The sequence below is a fragment of the Lissotriton vulgaris genome, chromosome 9 (genome assembly GCF_964263255.1).
Source record: "Lissotriton vulgaris chromosome 9, aLisVul1.2, whole genome shotgun sequence".
NCBI classification, from domain to species: Eukaryota; Metazoa; Chordata; class Amphibia; order Caudata; family Salamandridae; genus Lissotriton; species Lissotriton vulgaris.
The window spans coordinates 1170552817-1170569034 of record NC_141697.1 but is presented as its reverse complement, the minus strand read 5'-3'; the positions used below and the strand labels follow the sequence as shown (position 1 = coordinate 1170569034).

Below are 16218 nucleotides of genomic sequence, written 5' to 3'. Positions count from 1 at the left end.
CTGAGCTCGTCATGAGCATCGAAGGGGTTAATGGACAACATATTTCACATATGTTGAGATGACAGAGAACTTTAATGCTGTTTAAAAACAGTATGGACAATTTCTCACACTAAAATGACAGTTTGAAAGTAATTTCAAGGAGTCTTATGCACCTGGCCTGGTACGATTCACCCTTCTCCCAAGCTGCAAGTTCATTGAACAATTGAGGACTATATCAGATAAGGTGCATGTGCTCTGTGTTAACTAAGGGATCATGCCCCACTTCATGCCAGACGTGAGTTTCAAGGATTTTTTATTTTTATTTTTTTATTTATTTTAAAAGTTTAAAATAGCGCTGGCAAGACCCGGGGGTATCAGAGTGCTTTACATGAGTATCAGACCATAGTTGCAGGTTACATTGTTACAAAGGTTATACATTACAAACTGTGAAGTTCAAATGAGCTAGATGGGGGAGCCGAGCCATAACACACTGCGCGGCGAAGCTTTGGAACAAACTGCCTCTGTCCCTGAGACGCCAGCAAAATCTCCAGCTATTCAGAAAAAATCTGAAAATCTGCCTCTTTACAGCTACATAGGCTCTGGGCACCATTCTTTTTCCACTCTCACACTCCAGCGCCAAGACGCTTCGGCATTCAAGCGCTTTACAAGCTAATAAACATAAACATAAACATTTATTAGAACATAGCTACAAAGTTACATGCTCGGTTGTGACAAACAATAATGGCATATGCGTAAGGGAAAAAGTAGGCAAGGGGAGCGATCTAGGGGGGAAGGGGTACGAGCAGGGTAAGTAGACAGCGAATGAAGGAGGGAAAGAGGAGGGCAGGGTGTGACGCAACATGAAAGAAGAGGGGGAGGGTGACGGGGCACACACCGGTAGACGAGTGAAAGCTGCGTCCAAAGTCCAGTAAGCTGTGATCCCAGGGGAAGTGATATCATTCCCCCAACTCAGATGCAAGAGGCTCCCTTTAGAAAGTGGACTCTCTCGGAGGGGTCTCTGAGACTCCAAGGGCTATCTACTGGATCCTTCCCCAAAATGGGGAGAGGGAGAGCTTTGGTAAGGGGCGCCATATTATGCCTCAGCTGTGATTGGTTCCTTTGACACTGTAGACTCTCTCAGAGGGTTCACTGAGACTCCAGAGTAAGAATATTAGATCTTTTCCCAACAAAGGGAGAAGGAGTGCTTTGTCAAAGGGCAACAGGGGGCTAGGAAGAGGGTCGGAACTGGCAGGTCAACAGAGGGGGACAAACAGCAAAAGAAAATCGCATTAATTACTGAAAGATAACACATACAATACCTGGATAAATTAACGATCCAAAAAAAGACAGGATCCACGAAAGGCAAGAGTCAGGAAGGACAAAGGGAGGGAGTCAGCGAGTTGAAGGGTCCCACAAAGAAGAGATATGGAGAGCAGAAAAAGGAAATGAGTATGTTGTAGAGTCACTCAGGAGATAAATGGAAAGGCAAAAAGCTCAGAATCACAAAATGGTGTTATCAAGTACAAAGAACAACTACATATACTAGTGGTTAGAGTTGTAACTATGCAAAATAGTAAATTCACTCAGGGTTCTATTATCACAATGATTAGCATAAAAACGATTGTATGTTACTTATCAACAGAGTGAATGGAGAAATAAGCCATCCAAGGGGGTAGAGAGAGAGAGGGAAGGGAGCTAGGTTATTGGAGAGACAGGGACCTAGAGTGGGGAGAAAGAGAGAAGGCCGTCCAGCCGAGGAGCAATGACTGAGGGTCGGCAGGATGAAGTCCGACGGACCGAGAGAGAGGACAAGAAACAATAAAATAGTGGCTCCATTCGCGCTCCGCTATTTTGCGCTGTCAGTTCCCAGACACATCACTTGACCGTCACTCTGAAGCATCTCCAACTATGCAGTGATAGGGCAAATTAAGCAGTCACATGTTTGGGCTAGATGCAGAAGAACAAACTCCAAGGAGGCAATCAGTGTCTATAAATCCTCGACTGGAAGGCAGTTTAGGCAGGCCGTTTCATTCAAAACTCCTCCAAGGGGAGTCAGTTCAGGCAGGCCATTTCACACAAGGCCATAAAGGAAAGCCCGAACACCTTTGGGACCCTCCACTAGAGAACTCTCCCCTCAAGATGGTGGACCTAGGTCCGGGATGTTCTATCGTGGATGCAGGCCTCAAGTGACCCAGGGACCCCAGCCAATCCCCCAGGGGCGCTGTGCTATTCGTCTCACTCTAGAATGCATCTTTGGATGCCAAGGTCATGAAGTAGGGCTCGGAGGACTGCCGGTAAAGTGCGGTTCAGATGTGTAAACAGCCCTTTCGCAGCGCTAGAGGCAGGCCATGGGGAATCAGCAGATGTGCACCATGCTCTCCAGGTTCACCCGCAGGATGTGCTGTGCCTGGCACCGTGCAGCCGACAGGCTTGTCTCACACAACACGTCCCGCACGCGGATGCGGGAGAAGTTGGTCAGCAGGCATGGAGTGGCCACCTCCCAGATCTCCTCCAGGGAGCGACCAAGGTGCAGGTAGGTAGCGGGGGTCAGCGGGCTTGGTAGAGGGCTGCTACGGCCGCTGCTGCAGCTGCTGCCAGTACTGGTGCTACTCGTTTCGTGCTCGTTGCCAGCGCTGGTGCTGCCCGCCATCAGCTGGCTCGCTGCTGCTTTCTGGCGCCCACTTACAATAGCCACGCTTCCTCTTGGCGGGGGGCTTGGTCCGGCCGGCAGAGCCTGTTTTGGAGGTGTGAGGGCCGCTTGCAGCTTGTCCGGGCTGGGGCACCACGGCACGGCATCTAAAGTAGCCGTAGTCGTCCTTGCTGCCCAGGATGACGGGCGAGAACTCTTGCCTCAGGCTGCAGAGGAAGTTCCAGAGCTCCGTGTGCGATCTCATGAAGTCCTTGGACTGGGGGATGAAGATTTTGAAGGGGCTCTCCAAGTCGGGCTGGGCGTAGAGCAGCTGCGAGTCTGAAGTGACAGTCTCAACCATCCTACCCCAAAGAATCGGGAACCCAAAATTCTCCAAGAGTAAGCGTTTCCCTTTTAATTTTAAAATAGTACCACTTCATGAATAAACCCAAGCAAAAATAGCCTAAACAAATTAAGTGACTGGCAAACAGCAAAACTGCCTTAAATGCACAAACGAAATAGAATTGTTAGCCAGTGTACTCTGAAAGTGCTTTGTACTAGTTTATCTCTAGACAAGACTTTGAAATCTGCTTCACTCAGTCAAACCTTCTTTGGGAGAGGTTCTTCGTTGGTCATTGTGACCTTGAACAACGGCGGCTGGGGGTGGCCCGCCCTGCCCTGCACATGGAGAGCAGACGCGCAGTTCGCTCGGACGGTTTTCTAAAGCACTTCGTATACCGCGTACACCTTACGAGAGCTGGAGGTGTAATGTCGACCCTGGGGGCCCTATCCCCGGTGCTTATGCCAAGCTTCTCTACGTAGGAGCCTGCCGAGGCGGCTCTCTCTCCCTGGAGCTTTCGATCGGAAAAGCTGTGAACACCACAGGATTATTTATTGTATTGAGTATTAGAGCGTCCCTGTGACATCAGCAGCACATTAGGGATGCTGATATCACTCATGGATGTTTTTGCCCAAGGCTTTATATTTCAATACACATTGGTTTCTTCTTCACAGCCTTTTGATCATTCTAGTTGGTGTCATGCAAGCGACATATGCCAATATGTCATGTGTACTGGAGGAGGTTACCTTTCCTATGGTGGTGGTGATTACCTCTTTTGGGGGTGTGGCGTCTACTTTAGTCAATGGACACCATCTTTAATGCTCATTTCTTTCCAGCCAGTCCCACGTTTTCCGTTCATTGAGCTGCAGAGTGTTCAAGAGCTAGTAATTCTAATTTACTGTTTTATCAACAACCTATTTTTGCAAACAGAGATTATTGGTTTAGTGTCAGTTCAGCTCTCCCTGGGGGCGAATTAAGAGGTAGTTTATGGTTTAGGCAGTGGCATCTAATGATAAAATGGCCACACACCAGTGCCAGAGCAAGGCATTGCCCGCAGGGGGCAGCCCTCTCCAAGGCGCGCAGAGCACCTGCTCCCCAGCAGCCCCGCACAATGTCAGGACTGCTTGTGAATGGGAGGTGAGCCAGCTACAAATTTAAGTGCATTCATCTGTGGACAAAGGACGTGCTGACCTATGCACCTGCCATTCCCTGTGCCACTAGACTTTCATCTTATCCTCTTTGATTAAACTTCTAGGGACTTACTTGGCCTGGTATATTAGAATCTTCAAAACATAGCTGATATTTCGTTCTACTTGGCCATCCCTTTAGAGATCTTTGTCTCCTGTATCAGCAGATTCTGTGTGATTAAAAGATGTTATCCTCATTTGAAACTCAAGCAGATCTCTTTTATGCTGCCTGGAGCCCTTCTCATGACTCATCCTCTGGTTCACTGAAAAACAAGGGAGGCTTCTAAAAGCACTCCCAGAAAGCAAGTAACAGTTATTAATAAAAGCAAGAAGTTAATATCTGAAGTCTCTTAACTCTCCATACTTGAATGTTGATCAGGACATTCAGTGGAACAGGGCCCATTAAACCCTGATGGAAATTGCTCCTGAAGTCCAGACGTCCCCTGGGAAACCTGCAATGCTCACAGTGAAAGATAAGAGGATGCAAGCACAAACAATAAACAAACTGCATACCATCACTACCAGCGGCAGCTGGCAGAGCAGCGCCGCCCCCACCTGCCAGCAGCCAAAAAAGTGAAAAATACAACGATAATAAACTATTGTTTCATTTTTGCTCTCAGAGCCAAGCCTTGGGGATGACAGTCTCAAGGGGGAGGGATTTCCACTGCTATCAGTGCACAAGACGGTTTGGCTGGCCGACTCAAACCATCAAACACAACACTGTCATGCGCACTGAAGCTCTCTCCAACCTGAGCTGAGCTTGCCGGGTGGAAGAGAGCAGGCACAGGCTCCCAGTCTAACCCGTGTTGGAAATCTAGGGCCCTCGGGCCAATCCTGACGCTGCTTTCAAGCCTGTGCCTGCAGTGGAGAGAAGCATGATGGGCAATGCAGCAGGTAAGTCATCCATTTGTTCTCCTCCGCCTCGCCACTCTATCAAGACACCTACCGCTACTGATCCCTACCAACGCTTCCAGAAGAGCAAAGTGCGTAACAGGGCTGGGATAAACATTTGCCGTTGCTCAGAGAGCAAGTCAAATCAGGACTCTTTTCACAAGAAAAGAGCCAATAATCTCTGCTGTAACAAAGTAAACATCTGCATAATCATTGGCTGTTGAAGTGAGAATGACAAGAAGCCATTTGACCCCATCTAACAATTCCAATAGAAACAATGACACAGGGAATGTATCTATTTAGGCTGCTAACTTCTCTTCCCTCACCTGCTAATCCCAGCCATGAACTGGTCCACCATTTTTTTTTATTTGACAGAGGAGAGAAAAGAGTGATGTGTAAAATCCTGAATATAAACAAGTGCTTGGTTTTCTGTAATCAACATTTTGCAGACTCCTTGTTCTGTGAAAGAAAACTGGGCGCACCTCCCTGCACGCACTGCCTGGAACTATAAATATGCGCGCTTAGGTGTCAGGGTTAATTAAGAACATTATCCCACACCTTCGAGAGGAGTGAAAATCGTGGCAATTTGAGAAGAATCTTCATGCCTCAGCTGTTCCGTTGCTCCTGCCTTCCCCGAGTGGAGGGAGGGCTGCACACGCAGCAAAAGTAGTTTGAAAAGCACACAGCCGCCTTTTCAGAACAAAGTGCAGCCTGACTTCCAGGCTTAAAATGAAGCTTAGCTTCTGCTCAGAAAGGAGTACAGGAAACTGCGTATATAATTAAAACTTTCCTGAGAATTCCGTCTGCTCAGAAGAAGTAAATAAAAGTTAATGCATAATTCTAGACTACTGTCTTGACATAAAATTAAAACTTTCCTCAAAGTGCTGTGTGGAACCTTATGGGTTCTAATGAATGTTGGCGGGTGAGGGTCTGGGAATGGCATCTGCAGCCAGTCTGGGGATGCGTGTAGGCCTATGTGTAAGAACTGTGGGATAGGGAGCATTTAAACACACCTTGGGGCAGATTTACGTTTCCCGTTGCATCCCTGCAAATCAGCAGGGATGCGTCAAGAAACTTGCGACGCGCCTCTCAATCTTTGTGCCACCACAGATGTTCCGCAGGATACAGATGAGTTAGCTCCCACATCTCAGATCCTGTCTATCCCTTCTGTTCAACATCAAGCGCTGGGATGCTTCCGAGTAGCCATGCTCTATACAAGAACCTCTTCAATTCAATTCAATTCAATTCAATGCAGCGCATCATGGCACAAGGAAATGCATATGCGTGTCGCATCTGCTGCAGTAACGTTGGCGCAGTGCTGGAGTTGTGTCGCGGGTGCATCGCAACTCCAGCACTGTGCCAACCTGGCCTATCTGGAACATGGTGCATCACACCTTACGCCTGAGCAAGGTTTTGACGCAGCGGGGTCGGAAAAGTGACTGAGTGAAATCTTGTAGATTTCACAGCTACATTTCTGAGGCGTTCCTACACTGGAACGCCAACCCCCCGCGTCCGAACGCCCACATGAAACCTGATGCAGGTTTTATGTGGCCCTAGATGCGTCACGTTGTAAATACCCCGCAGCATGGCGCTGGCTTTACGCCAATGCATTGATAATCAGTCAACACGCATGATGTGACCTTGAGAGCACGCGTGCTACGTGCAATTATCAAGGGTGTAAAGATAAAATGATTAGAGATATATTAATTGAGATAGAGAACAAGAAAGCACGAGAAACCAGCCCAGTCTGGAATATGGTGTGGATATAGCCTGTGGAATTGAGCATGTATCTTAACATATGAGGGAAATGGCAGGGCTGAACAAGTGTAATGGTCAAAGCACTGTGAGCCGTTCCAATGGGCAAATGAAATACTAGGAGTAAATCAAAAAGACAAACATCCAGAATGGACATGCACTGAAAAATAGAGGTTGTTTGGTCCTTTTGCGGACGGAAAATCAGCAGAAGGCGTGTCAAAATATACCTGGATGTATAGCAATGGGATATATCATGCATGTCTGCAAAGCTGGATTTAGGAGAAGAAAGACTACCCTGTGAAGCATGATGGGAGAGGGAAAAGGCAGGAAAAGAATGAAAAAGAGGAGTGGTATGTGTTAGTAATTCAACCTATTGTAATTTGATGGAAAATTATAGTGAACTGCCTGCAAACTGAGTGGGGTGGAAGAGTTTAAGAAGTTTCCCAAGTTGGAGCTTAAAAAGTTAGAGGTCAAAATCTTTGCTTATCATAGGAAGTCTATTGAGGTGGTAATAGAGTACAATGACATGATGAGATAGAGACATATGAGTTGGTGTGTATTTTATATACAGCAAAAGATAAATCTTATCTGTTTCGATTAGGAGAGCAGAGGAAATTTAACCGCCTATTGGACCCTAATTATCTACACCTAGGGCCTGATTTAGGGGTTGGTGGACAGGATAAAGGAAGGCAGGGTATCAGAGGAATGTATGTCCACTTCACTGTCTTTACTCCGCCTGGCAAATTGAGAGAGGTCAACTGGCCGGCAGACATCGCTACACATTAGCATGAACCAGCGTCAAAGGGGTTAATGCTCCCCACACCATGGAAGCTTACTGCATGGAGTGGGGTCATAATTTCTTTTCCTATATCTCACTGTCAGATGGTACCTGGTGGTGAGGGACAGAAAATACCAACACACAAAAATCCATCCATACAGATTAGGGCAGACGTGTTATGTGCTGCCACTATCTCTATCTCTATCGGGCCATCAGAGGAAGGTTTACATTGATAGAGTAAATTCTTTCTCTGTTCGCAGATACTTGGTGGTCCGGATGATTGAACATTGACCTAGGGTTTGTAAGAGCAGATATTCTGTGGCTGTCGCTCTACTGTTGTGCACATGTCTAGCATCACAGTCCTCAGAGTTAGCAGAACAATTTCATCAAGCAAAAATTCACTTGAGGTGTTTGCACATGTGTAAACAATATCTTTTTGCAACTTGTTGAATGTTTTACATGGGCAATCTGGAAATATATTTTGTAAACTCGCCCTATGTCACAATTCAGCTTTTATGCTAATCTGACGGTTAATATTGGGTCCATTTTAGCAACTTGGGTGATACTGACCTAAAGAGATAATCCAGTAACAGCTTCCTTTGCTTTAGCCAAGCAACAAAAATAGCCAATAAGTTACAGAAATGTGGCTATACTTTACAATCCCAGGAAATGGCATGATTATTGCTTAAACTCTCCCAGCCACCTTTATCACTATTCATGTCCTGGAAAGCCATTCATCAGCAAGTCGTTCCTTAGTAAATACAAGGCAGTCTCTTGACTTCAGGGTCTAAATCTCATACAAAGCTAACTTCTACCTGCCTCCTTTACGCGATGGCAAGTACTCATCCCTGAATTCATCCCAATATGGTTCCAGTACATCACAACCAGTTTTTTTTGCTTGCTTATGTGAAGACCAGAGGCTCTTGCTGTAACGTAATCATGTTACAGTAAGATTTAAAAATGTTTGATGACATAACCATTTATATGTGGACTTTTAAGTTACATGCTCCTCTCCAGCTTAAGGTAGCACAAAATGAGGTGGTACAGCTGGTAGTAAGAACCAGATCATGGTACCATTTTTACATTGAATTTAGCAACATTACAATAGCTGTCAGTAGAACAGGATCTCCATTATTAGGTCCAGATGCATCAAAGGGTTTTGCCCATTCTGTGTCTATGGAAAAATGTGTTCATGCATATGGCCCTAAGAGACCCACCCTCATTCTTGGAGCTGTTTACTGTTTACACCACATCAACGAAGCTGCGAAGGATTCAAGACTCAGTCCACGGTCCTAGAAATAAGTTCAAAACACACATATAAGGGGGCAGAGTATGAACACCCTGCCCTCCCTCAGTTTGGTGGGGAGGATCACCCCCCACCCCGAAGATAAAAAATTAATTTTTAGAAAGAAAATTACAGAGGTCCATGGATCAGTGTAAAATACATTTTAAACAAGGGTGGGGCAGGGCTACTGGTGGGACGCAAAATTTATTTGATAGGCTACCCCTCCTGGGCCTCCTTGCAGCCCTAAGGACCGCGTACTCAAGGCCCAGTTTTGTAATTATGGGCTAAGGCATGGAAGTCCTCCCTCCCCGAGATGCTATGAGGCCCACAGACCCCATTCCCCGGGCTGGTTTACAATTTAGAGGAGGGTTACGTGCAGCTATGCTCCTTGAGCTTTTATGAGGTTTGGGGACCCCATTTCATAGGGCTTTTTTATTTTTAGGGGAGGAGGCATGCAGCCCCTCCTTCCCAAAACTTTATGAGGCCTGTGGCACCCCATTACCCTCGGGCTATTTTAGAGTTGAGAGGAGTGGGTGTGAAGCCTCTCTCCTGGGCCACAGTAAGGCTCCGGGGACCCCAACCCTCAGGGTCAATTTTCTTTATAGAGTAGGGGGTATTTTGCACCCTCCCCCAGTCTAGATCCTCTCATCCACTGGGCCTTATTCAAACAGTGTCCCGATGACCAAATTACCAGGACACTGTTTGGGGCGTGACAGGGAAATTAGAAAAGTCATGGTGCCAAAGCCCCTTACTAGGGCACCACCAGGAACCAAAAATAAACTAAGTAAAGCCCTTGTAGGGCATATGGGGTGCTCGCGCGGCAGAAGCAGTGAATGTGAAATGAGCGACTACTCGGCTCATTGCATATTCACCGCTATCCACTCTTGAGTTGCCCGACTCTGTGCGGCTTGAGGAGCTCACTCCAGAGAGGACCAGGTAACCCAACAAAGGGCATCTTTTATAGCTCCTTTTTAGACTTTAAAATGCCAAATGAAGATGCCAGGAACTGCAAACATTGATTTCTTTCGCCACCCACAAGTTTCAGGCGCCATCCTCAGCAGGAGAGAAACTCTGGCTAGAGGGAGAGCAATAGCTCCTGCTGGTCGAAGATGGCTCAGGCTACCTTGGTTGAGGGACTCTGGAAAGATTTTCAGAAAACCCATAGTGAAAGTGTTGATATATTATGTGGAAATTACGTGAGTAAGTCGTCAAGAATGGATGTAGGGAATTCATCAATCACTGGCTAGTGCATGGGTAACAGTGGACAAGTACTCCTGACCCCATGAAGGGCCAGCTGACCACTGGGGACTGGACCCTACAGAATCCCTGGATGGAGTGAGAACTAGTGCCTAAAAGACTGCCCTGAGGAACTCACAGCTGTAGGAGTGTCTGGGCGTAACTTTTCCAGCAGTCATTTTTTACACCTCTCGAAGACCACAATAAGATGCAGAGGTTTTCTTAGGGAAGGGGTACCCTCAACAGACAAGAAAATTGGGTTTTTCCCACTCACAGCTTTTTACCATGCTTACGTCTGGTTCAATGTGACTTGTGATACAGTTAGCCGACGCACTGGATCTCTGCCTGCTACGGCATTAGGCCTTGCTACGTTGGTGATTGTGAGAGCCATAAAAGTGATCAAGCTGGAGGTAAAACCTTGTACCAGGGTGACACATGACATCTACCTCAGCAGCAAAGTGACCTTGGTTGCTACAGGATCCATCTTTTTACACCACAGATCTTTTGGCACCTAAACCAATGGCACCAGCATGATCTTATCGACAGCATATTTGACTTCAAGGGACCCTTGCTGGATTCACCTTCTTGCCTTGCCTCACTGGAGGACTTGGAGCTCTGGAAAAACGTGTGTCATGTGGAATAAGCTTTGACAAATGTGACACACTTAGCCTACCTGACCCTTCTCGCCATCGAAGTAGTCCTGAAACCACACCTAAGTCATGGTCAACCACAAATGTAACTATTACATTGTTATATAAGGTTTTTGGGGTTCTTTTTTTCACCTCAAAGTTTGCTTTAATTCATTTCTCTAAGTTTGATGATGTTGATGCCTTTTTGCTCATTAAATGTGTCTCTATTTTCCTAACTGGTTTCAGATTTTTTTGTTTTGTTATCTTTGCATTAAAATTGTTGGTACATCTGGAGCATACCACACATATTTCTGGGGAGTTTCATTCTGCTTGTGACACAACCAAAAGCAGTTGAGCGCATAGTTTATCTTAGAATTGTGATGTCACCTAACCAGGCCACATTTCTTTAAGCTTCTAACTGCACTCCCTGCCCAAATTAATAAATAATTTAATTTTCTGGCAGGGGATTTTCAGTACACTACCTATGGAGTGGGTGAAACTCCCTCTGGCCAAATGTCACGTCAATCTGAATTCTACAGGGCTGCTGGAAGGTTTGGAAGACTTATCTTTTTTGGGTCTTTGACCAATAACCATCTTAGATGAAAGGATGTAAAGATGAAATACTGTAGTCACATTTACAATTTATCGTTTAGTTGCACGTTTTTCAGTGGTAGGAGATGAGTTATACTGGTTCACAATGATACAGACCATAAAACAGACTGGTTTGATAGGCTGAAGAATTAGTGCTCCCAAATCTATGGGCAGCATTACAATTCTATCAGTCGCAGAATCATAATCTTAAAACCTCTGCAGTGTCTTCATACAAATACCCTGACCTACTTTTTTCTGCAATGTTTAGCGTTTGGATAAATGATGCACTGGTATAGAGACCTTTTCTGATTTAAAACGCCTCACTAACTTAGGGTATCGCCCAGCTAATGGCCGAAAGACTCTAGCAAGCTTAAGAAAAAAAATTACATCATCTGACTTCTCTAACATGTTAGACATTAATAAAGCACAAGGAGGCATAATATCAAGGGGGTTTATCTCCGCTTTTTTGGCTTTAAAAACCAAAAAAGAGGAGATAGAATTATTTCCCTATTACCTAGCTGTCGCTAACACCAGTTAGCAACAGCTAGTAGGAGATAGCGACCATCTTGGGCCCCATTTTGCATGTCAGTGATATTTATCACTAATGACATGCAAAGTGGGCGTGCCAAGATGTTAGCGACTGGAAACAGTCGCTAACATCGCTATCTCCTATTACCAACTTTTGGAGATATTCGCGCTAAGTGTGAATATCTCCAAAAGCTAACACCTGCCCTGAGCATGGATAACATGGTTAAGAGCATTAGCTCGGTAATGCATGAATATCGCTGACTTTTCAGCGATATTCATGCATTGCGGCAGATTTTATTTGCAATAAAAATCGCCGCAGCTCAGCGGTAAATTTTTGTCTCTAACCAAGCAATAGCGATAATTATCGCTATTGCTTGGTAATATGCCCTAAGGTTCTCAAAGTCTTCTAGTTTAAACCATGTTTGGATTTGTCCTGTAAGCAATAAAGAGAACAAGTTATCCATAAAGCTAACACACGTTTCGTCCCATCATCTTCCACAAGGCTAGCGTAGAGGGCATCAAATATAAGAAGGTGAAATAAAATGTAGAAAAAAAGATCAGCTGTGGTTCTAGTTAAAAAGCAATGTAGAAAACGGCGACGTCGGCATGAAGAATAGAATCGATATCGTTAATAAGTGTGGCACCTGAATAGTGGACTTGTGTCCCAACCAGCACTTGAATAAAGGTAGTCCTGAACTGATGCTGTTCCTCTCTCTGGGAAGTATGCATAGGAAGGCAGGGTGAGGGCTGTGATAGGCCATTAAGCCTGTGTCCCTTCGGAGTTCCAGGTGTGGTTCTTTCTGGACAAATCATGGGTTAAACAAGAGGATTTTGCGAACCTTGGATTTGATTAATGTCTAATTTATTAGAGTGCTTCAAAGCTGTCATTCTTTTTTCTTATGAGAGCCCTTTCCAGTAGCTGCATGACAAATGGAGATATTTAACATTTCGTTATGCCTTAAAAACATATCTTTAAAAACGTACCTTCCCTTAAGATTTTGGGTCTGATTACCATCTTGGCAGATGGGTACTGAGTAACAAACGTGACAGATATCCTGTCCGCTGTATTATAAGTTCCATAGGTTATGCTTGGAATGGTTATACGGCGGAAGTCAAGTGTGTGATGGAGTAACCCTGTCCGCCAAGTTCCTAATATGGCCCTTTGTCTTTCCTTCCAATTATGAGCTGCTTTTCCGCCATTGTTTCCTTCGTTTATCATACTGTATTTTACCCTCCAGTTGTCTTTCGATCAGCACTTCCTCAGCTATTGGTACATGGCAGAGCTTAACATTTTATGAAGAAATTCAAAATCTCTAGAAAATGGTTATTAACATAAGACTTTTAGATATGCATGAATTCTGATCAAATTTACATTTAACATGGAGACTATAGATGGGATAATCAATAAAGAAGTATTTATTCACTTACGCCTGTGTGCTTTAAAAGAGGGGTGTATGTTCAGAATGGGGCCTTACATTAGACATGCCCATTTTAATATGGTACTGCCAGTGGTTAATTAGTAAAATAAATAAGTGCTGGGATTCTCGTCAGGAGGCAGATTGCACCAGCCCATTTCTCCTGTTAGTGCAGCCTAAAATAGAACCAATTGCTAACCTTGAAACTGGGGAGAGGGTGTGGTGTAATGGCCAGAGCTGCTGACTTTGGAGCAGGGAAACCAGGTTCGAGTCTCTGATAAACATAACATCCTGTGATTCTGGGCAAACTCCCCTTAAATTAATGTGTCCCTAACTGGGGCTCATAAAAGGTGCTGGTGTTGATGATTAAGTGACGTGCTGAGCACTGGAAACCACCGGCTCAAATTAAGCCCTGGGTACAGCATGCCTAAGTCAGTATTTTCAGGGCACTGCCATATAAAATGCCAATTTTCTTTGTATGCCCTTAAAAGTAAAAAGAATTCTGTAATCAATGTAGCTTTCGTTAAAAGAAACTAAGAACCCTGTTCAGCAGAGAGCGCACTGAGAACATGCTTCCATAAAATACATTTTGAAAACGTCAAAAGGAGAGACGAAGACGAGTCCCTTTAGAATGAGGCTTAAAGAAACGTCTGATTTATTTCCCACGAATGTGAATCTTGCATTTTTCCGACCTCAAATACTGTGTTAATATGCAACCGCCTCAAAATCCAGCCTCCCCAGAGTTCAGAGGGAAAAAAAGACAATTCACCTTGTGAACAATTCTCACACTTGAAAACTGCAAATCCGGTCCCGGGCTGCAGGCTTCCCGCCGTCCACAGTTCCACTTAGCAATTATCCTCATAGGATTTATGCCATAGGCTCCAATTTTCAAAGAAAACGATTCTAATCTGGAAATGTGCACTAAATGCAAGGCTGGGCGCCGGCGTATGGCAATCAGCGCCGGCTCTGACATTAAACCTCAATGTGTTATTTACAAGCAATTTACAATTGGCCTTCAACAGATATGAATTAAACAGAGCAGTGGCGTCGAGGCCGAGCGACAAGGCTGGCGTAGCTCGCCTGGGCTTCGGGTTAGGACTGGAATGTTAATCACTTCATGGATTGGAGAGGCAGCCAGAAGCCATAGCAGTGTGTAGCTATGATGCAGACCTTTTGGAGCGGAACATGCCAGAAAGAATAATACATTGAAATGACGTAAACATCAAGGGGACATAATTACAGACCTGGGCGAGGTCAGCGGTGCGACCACGCGGTGCGGCGAGGGCAGCGGTGCGACCACGCGTTGCGGTGAGGGCGGCGGTGAACCGCACTCTCAGGCGAGGGCAGGCGGTGCAGCCACGCGCTGAGGAGAGGTCACATGTAGGAGCACACATTAAACATTAGTGGCACATTCACAGACTGACTAGAGGACAATGGTATACTTGCCCACTATGGGAGGTCAGGTTATGCTGTTCAGGCAATTGCCCATAATGGACAAAGCAGTGGAGTATTCACATACTAAGAACCAGGCACTTGAACTAAAATCCAAACATTACCCATTTATTTCACAGGGGTTAGTGGTACAATTACACACTAAGGAGAGGCTACGGCTGCAAGAACACATGCACAGTGGCGGTCGACACAGATAAATACCGGCGGGGCGGGTGGAGGGAGGAAGGGGGCCAGCAGGAAGAACGTGGGGGTGCGCACGGAGGGAGGATTGCCAATAAAAAAAAAATTAAAACACTTACCTGGTGCTGCCAACCGTCTTGCACTCCTCTGCTTCCAGTTCCTGGCTTCACGGACTCCCTATCCAATGCCCGCGCTGCTCTCAAGCATTAGAGCAGAGTGGGGATTGGCCTGAGCGAGCTGGATTAACGTTCACTCAGGCACAGGGAGTCTGTGCTGTTTCTCCAACCCAGCTGTGCAATGCAGCTGGGTTGGAGAAACCTAAGTGCGCATGTCAGTTTGGCCGGCCTAGGAAGGGCGGCTATACTGAGATGCGCAATTAAAAGTGCATATCTACCACTTTTCCTCCCCCTCCCATGGCCCGGCCCCACCCCTCCCTTTACACACTGGCTCAGAGCCAGCAGCTGATAAATAAACAATAGTAAACTATTGTTTTATTTTTCAGCAGCTGGCTCTGAGCCAGTGGGGGGATGCACCTCCGCCATTGTGGAGGAACCGCCGCTGCACATGCAGGAGACGTCAGCACACTGAAAAATGCAATATCACACTGAGGAGAGGTAAGCAGTGTTAACAATAACGTAAAACAGATTGTGGTGCAAACACATATTGAGTTTAGGGCAGTGCATCAATTACACACTATCGGCCCTTTCACTATCACCCGGTGGTAATTCTGCAAACCAAATTTACCGATATCGGGGTACTAATAAATCTGAATTACACAGGTTACAACTGGAATTCTGAGGTTCTGCTAAAAAACGAAAAATATGTCATTCTGGGCGTGATTCCCTGGGCACTTCCTCTTTTTCCTCCTGTATTTTACCCAGAGTGTTTACCTACTTTCAGCAGCGGCAGTAGCCGGTGAAACTTACTGTCCAGCAGCAAAATCACAAACTGTGCAATTCTGATAGATTCAGTTATAAGAGTTATCTGCCCCATTGGAAGTACCTCAATAGTCATAATGGTCACCATGAGCTTAATACTACTTACATGTGCTCAGAGTAGAGACTAAGAACACAATCATACAAAGGAAATAGGTCACTGATAAAATCATCCAACAAGGATTGTCCAATGCTGCAATCACATACTGAGGACAGGTCAATGGTAAAATCATGTATGGAGAGGATGTCAGTTCTAAATCGGTGTACTCTGTTGTGAATTGTGCTAGAATCATAAACTAAGCCTAGTTCAACAGTACTAACAAGTACTACCAGCACTAACTGCAGCAAAAAAACACTACAGCGAAGAATGGCTACATGCCTCAGCAAGATGAATACAATGAAAGTCAA

The 16218-nt window shown here is 45.4% G+C and overlaps 1 protein-coding gene and 1 pseudogene across 1 annotated transcript in view; both read right to left on the bottom strand.

Annotated features, from left to right (window-relative positions):
• The window catches only part of GRM7 (glutamate metabotropic receptor 7), a 1698774-nt gene that overhangs the window by 1525842 nt on the left and 156714 nt on the right, over positions 1-16218 (bottom strand). The window lies entirely within an intron of this gene.
• Positions 2315-2969, bottom strand: LOC147692964 (coiled-coil domain-containing protein 71L-like; annotated as a pseudogene).